This window comes from Nomascus leucogenys, chromosome X, assembly GCF_006542625.1.
Source record: "Nomascus leucogenys isolate Asia chromosome X, Asia_NLE_v1, whole genome shotgun sequence".
Taxonomy (NCBI): Eukaryota; Metazoa; Chordata; class Mammalia; order Primates; family Hylobatidae; genus Nomascus; species Nomascus leucogenys.
Window position 1 is genome coordinate 109,643,535 of NC_044406.1, and position 12,463 is coordinate 109,655,997.

The window sequence follows — 12,463 nt, forward strand, 5'->3', positions numbered from 1 at the left end:
CTTCTGCTACATCTTGAAGTATAATCACTGCCTCAAAGACAAACACTTGTGCAATTTAAAAGCAACTCTTTTCATGAAACACCATTTGTGGTTAAAAGAATTACTGACAGACAAACTTTGGTTATTCAGACTTGGATTTTGGGCAGATGTTTCTCTAAAATTAACAAAGTGAGGCTGTCACTTCAAGGAAAACAACTGACAGCATTATTTGTCAATTACAAAATTCAAGTTTTCATGTAAAAATTAGAGCTTTAGAAAACTTGTAGTAGATACTACTTAGTCCAGGGCCTGATATCTAGGCTTGTTCTCTCCTTTTAAATCAGAGGCCGCTGCTGCAAACATGCTCTACCAGATCCTCAATCCAGCCAAGAAGCATCTGAGCATGATTCTCCTCTTTAAGTTTATTGGAGATGGAGGTACTGGAGCAGCACTGTATGTCTTGCATCCAGCATTGTTCAATCCAGATGTTACTTGAGACAGAAAGAATAACCCAGAGCCCTGGAACAAACTGGGTCCCAATGATCAATACAAGTTCTACTCAGTTAATGTGGATTACAGCAAACCAAAGAAAGAAGGTCTTGGAAAATTGCTTTAGAATGAAGGTCCTCCAGAAGCCATCTCCACAATTTTCCACTTAACTAGGAAATTTTTATCCTCTAAATGCATGAAATCATGTTGATGTATTGTGTAGGAGGTTACACTCATTAATAAATATTTGAAACTTACAAAAAAAGAAAAGAAAACTTAAGTCTGCCACCATGAGCTGTACAGCTTTCTGAAACATAAATACTTTTCTGATAAGATCAATGGTGATAGTAACAAATGTGATATTGCATCATGAAATATGTCAATATTTGGAAAGGTCTGCATAACTCAGTGAAGCAATATTTTTAAAAATAATGAATGCATGAGGCTACAAAATCATTCATAGGTAAAAATTCCATTCCAGGTGAGGATAGGCAAATGGATTTTCATGTATAAAAACACAAACAGTTCACTGATATAGTTTCAGTTTGCATTTTGGAACTGACCTCTAAGAAACTCGCAATTGTCCAATTTTGGTATAATATCAAAAACCATCCACAATTATCTGCATAGACTACTTAAAAACTCCTGTCTTTTCCAACTACATATATGTGTGAAACAGGACTTTCTATATTTCACCCAGAACAACGTATCACAGAAGAGTGAATGCAGAAAGAGATAAGGGAATCCAGCTCTTTTCTATTAAGACAGAAATCAAAGAGATTTGCAAAAAATATAAGCCCATGTTACTTTTCTCACTAAATGTTTTTGTTTTGAAAAATATAGTTATTTTCATAAAATAATTTGTGCTAACTTGTAATTGATGTATTATCACTTTTAAATGAATACATAATTAAATATTTTTAATTTCTATTTTAATTTCTAGTACAGTAAATAATACTATATTTAACTCAGATAAACAAAGGCTCTTTGGGTCCTCAATAATTTTTAAGAGTAAAATTAAACAGTTAGAGAACTACTGCTCTAGAAAAACTCAGGCCCAGGAACAGTGGCTCACTTCTGTAATCCCAACAGTTTGGGAGGCCAAGGCTGGCAGCTCACTTAAAGTCAGGAGATTGAGACCAGCCTGGCCAACATGACGATACCCCGTCTCTACACAAAAATTAGCCAGGCGTGGTGGCATGCACCTGTAATCCCAGCTACTTGGGAGGCTGAGGCAGGAAGATCACTTGAGCTCGAGGCAGAGGTTGCAGTGAGCCAAGATCGAGACACTGCACTCCAGCCTAGGCAACAGAGCGAGACTCTGTCTCAAACAAAAAAAAAAAAAAAAGAAAAACTCTTACACATATGCTCAAGAAAACATGTTTATCACAGATTTGTTTGAAACAATGAAAAGATGAAAACAATGTAAACATTCAGGAAGAGGTGAATGAATAGGCAAAATGTATATATTCATAAAATGTAATAATATGTAACTGTTGAAAGAAGAGTTACAAGTATTAACATGGGTGAATCTCACAAACATAATGGTGAGGAAGTTGTCAAATTCTTTGTAAAGAGTGATAGATTTATATACATTTTTAAACATTTACGCAAAGTCAAAAGATACTCATTAATGATACCAGATTTTTGTCTGTATATATATATATATATATATATATATATATGTGTGTGTAGTAAAATTAAATACATGAAAATGAATGAGAAGGATGTCCACCAACTTCAGGATATGGTTCTTCTGAGAATGAAGAGAATGATTAGGAAGAAATACAAATTGGACTTGACCTCTATCTATAATATTTTATTTATTTAATAAATAAAATAATTCAAAGCAAGTATCATAAATTATTAACATATGTGAATTCAGGATGATAGGTACATGGAGCTCTCTTTTACTAAATTCTCTTCCATGTATGTTTTGACAGTGCTGCCCTCTCTCAGTTCATATATCACAGTCATGAGGTCTCCAGAGATAAGAGTGAGATTTCCACAAAACAGAGTGGGTTTCAGTGGTGATCTCACCTCTTCACTATCTTTCAGAAGATTGCCATGAATTGTTGTTTATCTGCAACTCATAAGAGGATTTCGAATTATACCATCTAGTTTTAAATAAAATAGTCCTTAAAACGTGGATAAAGAGCTTGAATAGATTCTTGCAAAGAAACTAATAGAAAATAATTATGCAAATGGCAAGCTGGATAAAGAGCCAAGACCCATCCATCAGTATGCTGTCTTTAAGAGAGCCATCTCACATGTAAAGACACACATGGGCTCAAAATAAAGGGATAGAGGAAAATTTCCCAAGCAAATGGGAAACAGAAAAAAGCAGGAGTTGCAATCCTAGTTTCCGACAAAATAGAATTTAAACCAACAAAGATAAAAAAAAGACAAAAAAGGCCGGGTGCAGTGGCTCATGCCTGTAATCCCAGCACTTTGGGAGGCCGAGGCGGGTGGATCACCAGAGGTCGGGAGTTGGAGACCAGGCTGACCAACATGGAGAAACCCCGTCTCTACTAAAAATACAAAATTAGCCAGGTGTGGTGGCACATGCCTGTAATCCCAGCTACAAGGGAGGCTGAGGCAGGAGAATCACTTGAACCCAGGAGGCAGAGGTTGCAGTAAGCTGAGATCACACCATGGCACTCCAGCCTGGGCAAGAAGAGTGAAACTCCATCTCAAAAAAAAAAAAGAAATTCACTAAAACCCACACAACTACATGGAAATTGAATTACTTGCTCTTGAATGACTCTTGGGTAAATAATGAAATTAAGACAGAAATCAAGAAGTAATTTGAAACTAATGAGAACAAAAAGACAATGTACCAGAATCTCTGGGAAACAGCTAATTCAATATTAAGAGGGAAATTTACAGCACTAAACACTCACATCAAAAATCTAGACAGATCTCAAGTTAAGAACTTAACATCTCAACTACGAGAGCTAGAGAACCAAGAGCAACAAACCCCAAAGCTAGCAGAGACAAGAAATAACCAAGACCAGAGCAGAACTAAAGAAGATAGAACATGAAAAACCCTTCAAAAAATCAACAAATCTAGGAGCCTTTTTTTTTTAATTAATAGTGCTCCGCCGTCTCCACGGCATCTTCCACCCGTGCCACTGCAGCTCCCCGCATTCACGCCACCGCCGCCATGGCCACCCTCAGCGCCACCGCCATGTGGGAGATCGTGCACCTAAAGGCCAGCCAGTGTGGCAGCCAGATCGGGGCCAAGTTTGGGGAGGTTATGTGACGAACATGGGCATTGACCCCACAGGCACATACTATGGGGACAGTGACCTGCAACTGGAGAGGATCAACGTGTACTACAACGAGGCCAGAGGAGGAAATTATGTCCCCAGAGCGGTACTGGTGGACCTGGAACCCAGCACCATGGACTCTATCCTTTTCGGCCCCTTCGGTCAGATCTTTCGGCCAGACAACTTCGTGTTTGGCCAGTCCGGAGCCGGCAACAACTGGGTGAAGGGGCACTACACGGAGGGCACAGAGCTGGTGGACGCTGTCCTGGATGTGGTCCAGAAGGAGGCCTAGAACTGCCACTGCCTTCAAGGCTTCCAGCTGACATACTCGCTGGGGGGTGGAACTGGGTCCGGGATGGGCACACTGCTCATCAGTAAGATCTGTGAGGAGTTCCCAGACCGCATCATAAACACCTTCAGCATGGTGCCCTCGCCCAAAGTGTCAGACATGGTGGTGGAGCCCTACAATGCCACTGTCTGTGCACCAGCTGCTGGAGAATACGAATGAGACCTACTGCATCAACAATGAGGCACTCTACGACATCTGCTTCCGCACCCTCAAGCTGACCACCCCCACCTACGGGGACCTCAACCACCTGGTGTCAGCCACCATGAGCAGAGTCACCACCTGCCTGTGCTTCCTGGGCCAGCTGAACGCCAACCTGCGCAAGCAGGCCGTCAACATAGTCCCCTTTCCTCGCCTGCACTTCTTCATGCTTGGCTTCGCACCCCTGACCAGCCGGGGCAGCCAGCAGTACCGGGCCCTGAGGGTGCCTGAGCTCACGCAGTAGATGTTCAACGCCAAGAACATGACGGCCATGTGCAACCCGCGACATGGCCGCTACCTGACCATGGCCACCGTGTTCCGGGCTGCAGGTCCATGAAGGAGGTGGACGAGCAGATGCTCAGCGTGCAGAGCAAGAACAGCAGCCACTTCGTGGAGTGGATCCCCAACAACGTGAAGACGGCCGTGTGCGACATCTCGCCCCACGGCCTGAAGATAGCCGCAACCTTCATCAGCAACAACACAGCCTTCCAGGAGCTGTTCAAGCGCATCTCTGTGCAGTTCACGGCCATGTTCCAGTGCAAGGCGTTCCTGCACTGGTACACAGGCGAGGGCATGGACGAGATGGAGTTCACCAAGGCTGACAGCAACATCAATGACCTGGTATCTGAGTACCAGCAGTACCAGGACGCCACAGCCGAGGAGGGCGAGTTCAAGGAGGAGGCCGAGGAGGAGGTGGCAGAGGCTGCTCCCATTGCTTCCTGTCTGTCCCCTCGAGGCTTCTGACTTTTGACCCCCTAGGACCTCCATCTCTGACCCCTAGACCCCCGCTTTCCCTCCAAGCCTGACTCATCCCTGACCCTAAGACTTCACCCTGACCCTAACAATACCTTTGGAGCTCGCTTTACCTCTGGCTACTTCATCTCCGACCCCGGCTCCCCTTTGACCCTTGAGCCCTAATTTATCTTTGACCCCCTTGAGCTCTTCCAACCTTGACATTCGTAGGAGGAGCCCCACTTCACCCCTTCTGACTCTGGAAACCACACCTTTAACTTTGAGGGCCCTCTTTCACCCCTGACCTCTGCTTCACCTTTGACCTCTGCCCCCCATGAATCCCATTTTACCTCTAGACCCATAAGTCCTGGTTTATGTTTGACCCCTCCCTCTGAGCTGCACTTCACCTCTGACCTTGCCTCACCTTTAACCCCCGACCTGAGCCCCAGCTCCTACCTTTGACCCCAACTTCTCTTTCACCCGTGAATCCCCTCTGACCCCAACTTCTCTTTCACCCCCTATGAATCCCATTTTACCTCTCCACCTATAAGTCCTGGTTTACATTGGAGCCCTCCCTCTGAGCTGCAGTTCACCTTTGACCTTGCCTCACCTTTCACCCCCCCGCAGCCCCAGCTCCTACCTCTGACTCCAGCTTCTCTCTGGCTCCCACAGACCCCATGCATCTTCCCTGCCTCACTCCCCTCGGCCCCTGCCAACCTTAGCTTATCTGGGAGAGAAACAAGGCCTGGTGCCTGTGTGGAAGAGAGGTCACCCCTGCCCTCCCTCCCCGCTTCCCTGCCTTGCCCTCAATAAATAAATTGTTAAAAAAAAAAAGAAAAAATTAATAAAATAGACCACTAGCTAGACTAATAAAGAAGAAAAAAGAGAAGAATCAAATAAGCACAATTAGAAATGATAAGGGGGTTATCACCCTGACCCCACAAAAATATAAACAATCATCAGAGAAAACTATAAACATCTCTATGAACACAAACTAGAAAATCTAGAAGAAATGGATAAATTTCTGCAGAGATACACGCTCCCAAGACTGAACCAGGAAGAAACTGAATCCCTGAATAGACCAATAATGAGTTCTGAAACTGAGGCAGTAATAAATAGCCTACCAACCAAAAAAAAAAGCCCAGGACCAAATAGATTCACAGCTGAATTATAACAGAAGTACAAAGAAGAGCTGGTACTATTTCTATTGAAAATATTCCAAACAATTGAAAAGGAGGGACTCCTCCATAACTCATTTTATGAGGCCAGCATCATCTTGATACCAAAACCTGGCAGAGATACAATAAAAAAAGAAAATTTCAGGCCAATATCCTTGATTAACATCAATGCAAAAATCCTCAACTAAATACTGGCAAACTGAATACAGCAGCACATCAAAAAGCTTATTCACCATAATCAAGTAGGCTTCATCCCCTAGATGCAAGGTTGGTCCAACATATGCAAATCAGTAAGTGTGATTCATCACATAAACAGAACTAAAGACAAAAAACACACGATTATCTCAATAGATGTGGAAAGGCCTTCAATAGAAATCAATATCCCTTCATGTTAAAAACTCTCAATAAATTAGCTACTGAAGGAACATACATCAAAATGATAAGACCCATCTATGACAAACCCACAGCCAGTATCATACTGAATGGGCCAAAACCGGAAGCATTCCTCTTGAGAACTGGCACAAGACAAGGATGCACTCTGTCTCCACTCCTATTCAACATAGTATTGAAAGTTCTGGCCAGGGCAATCAGGCAAGAGAAAGAAATAAAAGGTATTCAAATAGGAAGAGAGGAAGTCAAATTATCTTTGTTTGCAGATGACATGATCCTATATCTAGAAGACCTCATCGTCTCAGCCCAAAAGCTTCTTAAGTTGATGAGCAAATACAGCAAAGTCTCAGGATACAAAATCAATGTGCAAAAATCACCAGCATTCCCATACACTAACAACAGGCAGGCAGAGACCCAAATCAGGAATGAACTCCCATTCCCAATAGCCACAAAAAGAATAAAATACCTAGGAATACAGCTAACTAGGGAGGTGAAAGATCTCTACAAGGAGAATTACAAACCACTACTCAAGGAATTCAGGGAGGACACAAACAAATGGAAAGACATTTCATGCTCATGGATAGGAAGGATCAATCAATATCACGAAAATGGCCATACTGCCCAAAGTAATTTTTAGATTCAATGCAATTCCCATGAAGCTACCAGTGACTTTCTTTGCAGAATTAGAAAAAATAAAAACTACTTAAAATTTCACATGGAACCAAGAAGAGCCAGTAAAGCCCAGACAGCCCTAAGCAAAAAGAACAAACCTGGAGGCATCACACTACCTGACTTCAGACAATACTACAAGGCTACAGTAACCAAAACACCATGGCACTGGTACAAAAACAAACACATAGACCAATGGAACAGAATAGAGAACTTGGAAACTAAGACCACACACCTACAACCATCTGATCTTTGACAAACCTGACAAAAACAAGCAATGGGGAAAGGATTCCCTACTTAATAAATGGTTCTGGGAGAACTGGCTAGCAATATGCAGAAAATTGAAACTGGACCCCTTCTTTACACCTTAGACAAAAATTAACTCAAGATGGATTAAAGACTTAAATGTAAAACCCAAAACTATAAACACTCTAGAAGAAAAGCATATCATCCATTTTGCAACATACAGAGAATTAATAAATGTAGGCATTGACTATCAACACCTGCTAACACCACAGAAAAAAGAGACTACAAGACATAACATACATTCTGATAGAAGAACAAAATGCCTCCAATAAAGTATTCTTGTTAAACAAAGAGAGAAAGTGGGACAGAAGGAGAGGAGGGAAGAAGAAGGAAGAAGAGGAGGAGGAACAGTGACGATGGCAACAATGACAAAAGAACATGTTAAATATCATCATACGTGGGAAAATCCAAGCTGTGGGAAGCTCTTCAGGACAAATGACCTAGTTTCTGCAACAAATAATTTCAAAAAAGAAAGATAACCTATAAATTAAAATACTTAAACACTATAAATTAATCATAATGCAGACCTTATTTAGATGCTAAGTGAAAGAAACGTTTAAAAATTAGGTACTCAAGGATATCCCTGAAGAATATTGATGCAAAAATCCTCAATAAAATATTGGCAAACCGAATCCAGCAGCACATCAAAAAGCTTATCCACCACGATCAAGTCGGCTTCATCCCGGGGATGCAAGGCTGGTTCAACATACATAAATCAATAAATGTAATCCATCACATAAACAGAACCAATGACAAAAACCACATGATTATCCCAACAGATGCAGAAAAGGCCTTTGATAAAATTCAACATCCCTTCATGCTAAAAATTCTCAATAAACTAGGTATTGATGGAATGTATCTCAAAATAATAACAGCTATTTATGACAAACACACAGCCAATATCATACTGAAGGGGAAAAAACTGGAAGCATTCCCTTTGAAAACTGGAACAAGGCTTTCCTTCGGTGGAGCCAAGATGGCCGAATAGGAACAGCTCCGGTCTCCAGCTCCCAGCCCCAGCGACACAGAAGACGGGTGATTTCTGCATTTCTGCTTGAGGTACCGGTTTCATCTCACTAGGGAGTGCCTAACAGTGGGTGCAGGACAGTCGGTGAAGCGCACTGTGCACGAGCCGAAGCAGGGCGAGGCATTGCCTCACTCGGGAAGCGCAAGGGATCAGGGAGTTCCCTTTCCTAGTCAAAGAAGGGGGAAACAGACGGCACCTGGAATATCGGGTCAGTCCCATCCTAATACTGCGCTTTTCCAACGGGCCTGGAAAACGGCACACTAGGAGATTGTGTCCCGCACCTGGCTCGGAGGGTCCTATGCCCACGGAGTCTCGCTGATTGCTAGCACAGCAGTCTGAGATCAAGCTGCGAGGCAGCAGCGAGGCTGGGGGAGGGGCGCCCGCCATTGCCCAGGCTTGCTTAGGTAAACAAAGCAGCCAGGAAGCTCGAACTGGGTGGAGCCCACCACAGCTCAAGGAGGCCTGCCTGCCTCTGTAGGCTCCACCTCTGGGGGCAGGGCACAGACAAACAAAAACTCTGCAAGAACTTCCACAGACTTAAATGTCCCTGTCTGACTGACAGCTTTGAAGAGAGTAGTGGTTCTCCCAGCACGCAGCTGGAGATCTGAGAACGGTCAGACTGCCTCCTAAAGTGGGTCCCTCACCCCTGAGCAGCCTAACTGGGAGGCACCCCCCCAGTAGGGACAGACTGACACCTCATTCAACCCGGTACTTCTCTGAGACAAAACTTTCAGAGGAACTATCAGACAGCTGAATTTGTGGTCTCACGAAAATCCGCTGTTCTGCAGCCACCGCTGCTGACACCCAGCCAAACAGGGTCTGGAATGCACCTCTAGTAAACTCCAACAGACCTGCAGCTGAGGGTCCTGTCTGGTAGAAGGAAAACTAACAAACAGAAAGGACATCCACACCAAAAACCCATCTGTACATCACCATCATCAAAGACAAAAAGTAGATAAAACCACAAAGATGGGGAAAAAACAGACGAAAAAAACTGGAAACTCTAAAAAACAGAGCACCTCTCCTCCTCCAAAGGAACGCAGTTCCTCACCAGCAACGGAACAAAGCTGGATGGAGGATGACTTTGATGAGCTGAGAGAAGAAGGCTTCAGACGATCAAACTACTCTGAGCTACGAGAGGAAATTCAAAACAACAGCAAAGAAGTTAAAAACTTTGAAAAAAAATTAGAAGAATGGATAATTAGAATAACCAATGGAGAGAAGGGCTTCAAGGAGCTGATGGAGCTGAAAGCCAAGTTTCGAGAACTACGCGAAGATTGCAGAAGCCTCAGTAGCAGATGCGATCAACTGGAAGAAAGGGTATCGCTGATGGAAGATGAAATGAATGAAATGAAGAGAGAAGGGAAGTTTAGAGAAAAAAGGATAAAAAGAAATGAACAAAGCCTCCAAGAAATTTGGGACTATGTGAAAAGACCAAACCTACGTCTGATTGGTGTACCTGAAAATGATGGGGAGAATGGAACCAAGTTGGAAGACACTCTGCAAGATATTATCCAGGAGAACTTCCCCAATCTAGCAAGGCAGGCCAGCATTCAGATTCAGGAAATACAGAGAACGCCACAAAGATACTCCTCGAGAAGGGCAACTCCAAGACACATTATTGTCAGATTCACCAAAGTTGAAATGAAAGAAAAAATGTTAAGGGCAGCCAGAGAGAAAGGTCGGGTTACCCACAAAGGGAAGCCCATCAGACTAACAGCTGATCTCTCAGCAGAAACTCTACAAGCCAGAAGAGAGTGGGGGCCGATATTCAACATTCTTAAAGAAAAGAATTTTCAACCCAGAATCTCCTATCCCGCCAAACTAAGCTTCATAAGTGAAGGAGAAATAAAACACTTTACAGATAAGCAAACGCTGAGTGATTTTGTCACCACCAGGCCTGCCCTAAAAGAGCTCCTGAAGGAAGCACTAAACATGGAAAGGAACAACCGGTACCAGCCACTGCAAAAACATGCCAAATTGTAAAGACCATCGAGGCTAGGAAGAAACTATAGCAACTAACGAGCAAAATAACCAACTAACATCATAATGACAGGATCAGATTCACACATAACAATATTAACTTTAAATGTAAATGGGCTAAATGCTCCAATCAAAAGACACAGACTGGCAAACTGGATAAGGAGTCAGGACCCATCAGTGTGCTGTATTCAGGAAACCCATCTCACGTGCAGAGACACACATAGACTCAAAATAAAGGGATGGAGGAAGATCTATCAAGCAACTGGAAAACAAAAAAAGGCAGGGGTTGCAATCCTAGTCTCTGATAAAATAGACTTTAAACCAACAAAGATCAAAAGAGACAAAGAAGGCCATTACATAATGGTAAAGGGATCAATTCAACAAGAAGAGCTAACTATCCTAAATATATATGCACCCAACACAGGAGCACCCAGATTCATAAAGCAAGTCCTGAGTGACCTACAAAGGGACTTAAACTTCCACACAATAATAATGGGAGATTTTAACACCCCACTGTCAGCATTAGACAGATCAACGAGACAGAAAGTTAACAAGGATATCCAGGAATTGAACTCAGCTCTACATAAAGTGGACCTAATAGACATCTACAGAACTCTCCACCCCAAGTCAACAGAATATACATTTTTTTCAGCACCACACCACACCTATTCCAAAATTGACCACATAGTTGGAAGTAAAGCTCTCCTCAGCAAATGTAAAAGAACAGAAATTATAACAAACTGTCTCTCAGACCACAGTGCAATCAAACTAGAACTCAGGATTAAGAAACTCACTCAAAACCACTCAACTACATGGAAACTGAACAACCTGCTCCTGAATGACTATTGGGTACATAATGAAATGAAGGCAGAAATAAAGATGTTCTTTGAAACCAACGAGAACAAAGACACAACATACCAGAATCTCTGGGACACATTCAAAGCAGTGTGTAGAGGGAAATTTATAGCACTAAATGCCCACAAGAGAAAGCAGGAAAGATCCAAAATTGACTCCCTAACATCACAATTAAAAGAACTAGAAAAGCAAGAGCAAACACATTCAAAAGCTAGCAGAAGGCTAGAAATAACTAAAATCAGAGCAGAACTGAAGGAAATAGAGACACAAAAAACCCTTCAAAAAATTAATGAATCCAGGAGCTGGTTTTTTGAAAAGATCAACAAAATTGATGGACCGCTAGCAAGACTAATAAAGAAGAAAAGAGAGAAGAATCAAATAGATGCAATAAAAAACGAAAAAGGGGATATCACCACCGATCCCACAGAAATACAATCTACCATCAGAGAATACTACAAACACCTCTATGCAAATAAACTAGAAAATCTAGAAGAAATGGATAAATTCCTCGACAAATACACCCTCCCAAGACTAAACCAGGAAGAAGTTGAATCTCTGAATAGACCAATAACAGGTTCTGAAATTGTGGCAATAATCAATAGCTTACCAACCAAAAAGAGTCCAGGACCTGATGGATTCACAGCTGAATTCTACCAGAGGTACAAGGAGGAACTGGTACCATTCCTTCTGAAACTATTCCAATCGATAGAAAAAGAGGGAATCCTCCCTAACACATTTTATGAAGCCAGCATCGTCCTGATACCAAAACCTGGCAGAGACATAACCAAAAAAGAGAATTTCAGACCAATATCCTTGATGAACATTGATGCAAAAATCCTCAATAAAATACTGGCAAACCGAATCCAGCAGCACATCAAAAAGCTTATCCACCATGATCAAGTGGGCTTCATCCCTGGGATGCAAGGCTGGTTCAACATACGCAAATCAATAAATGTAATCCAGCATATAAACAGAACCAAAGACAAAAACCACATGATTATCTCAATAGATGCAGAAAAGGCCTTTGACAAAATTC

The 12,463-nt window shown here is 42.4% G+C and overlaps 2 pseudogenes across 1 annotated transcript; both read left to right on the forward strand.

Moving 5' to 3' along the window:
• Window positions 1–340: 340 nt before the first annotated feature.
• LOC115833221 lies at window positions 341–595 on the forward strand (annotated as a pseudogene).
• Window positions 596–3,619: 3,024 nt separating this feature from the next.
• Window positions 3,620–5,788, forward strand: LOC100600140 (annotated as a pseudogene). The gene has a single exon (XR_004028655.1). The product of XR_004028655.1 is annotated as a tubulin beta-4A chain-like (transcript).
• The last annotated feature ends 6,675 nt before the right edge of the window (window positions 5,789–12,463 follow it).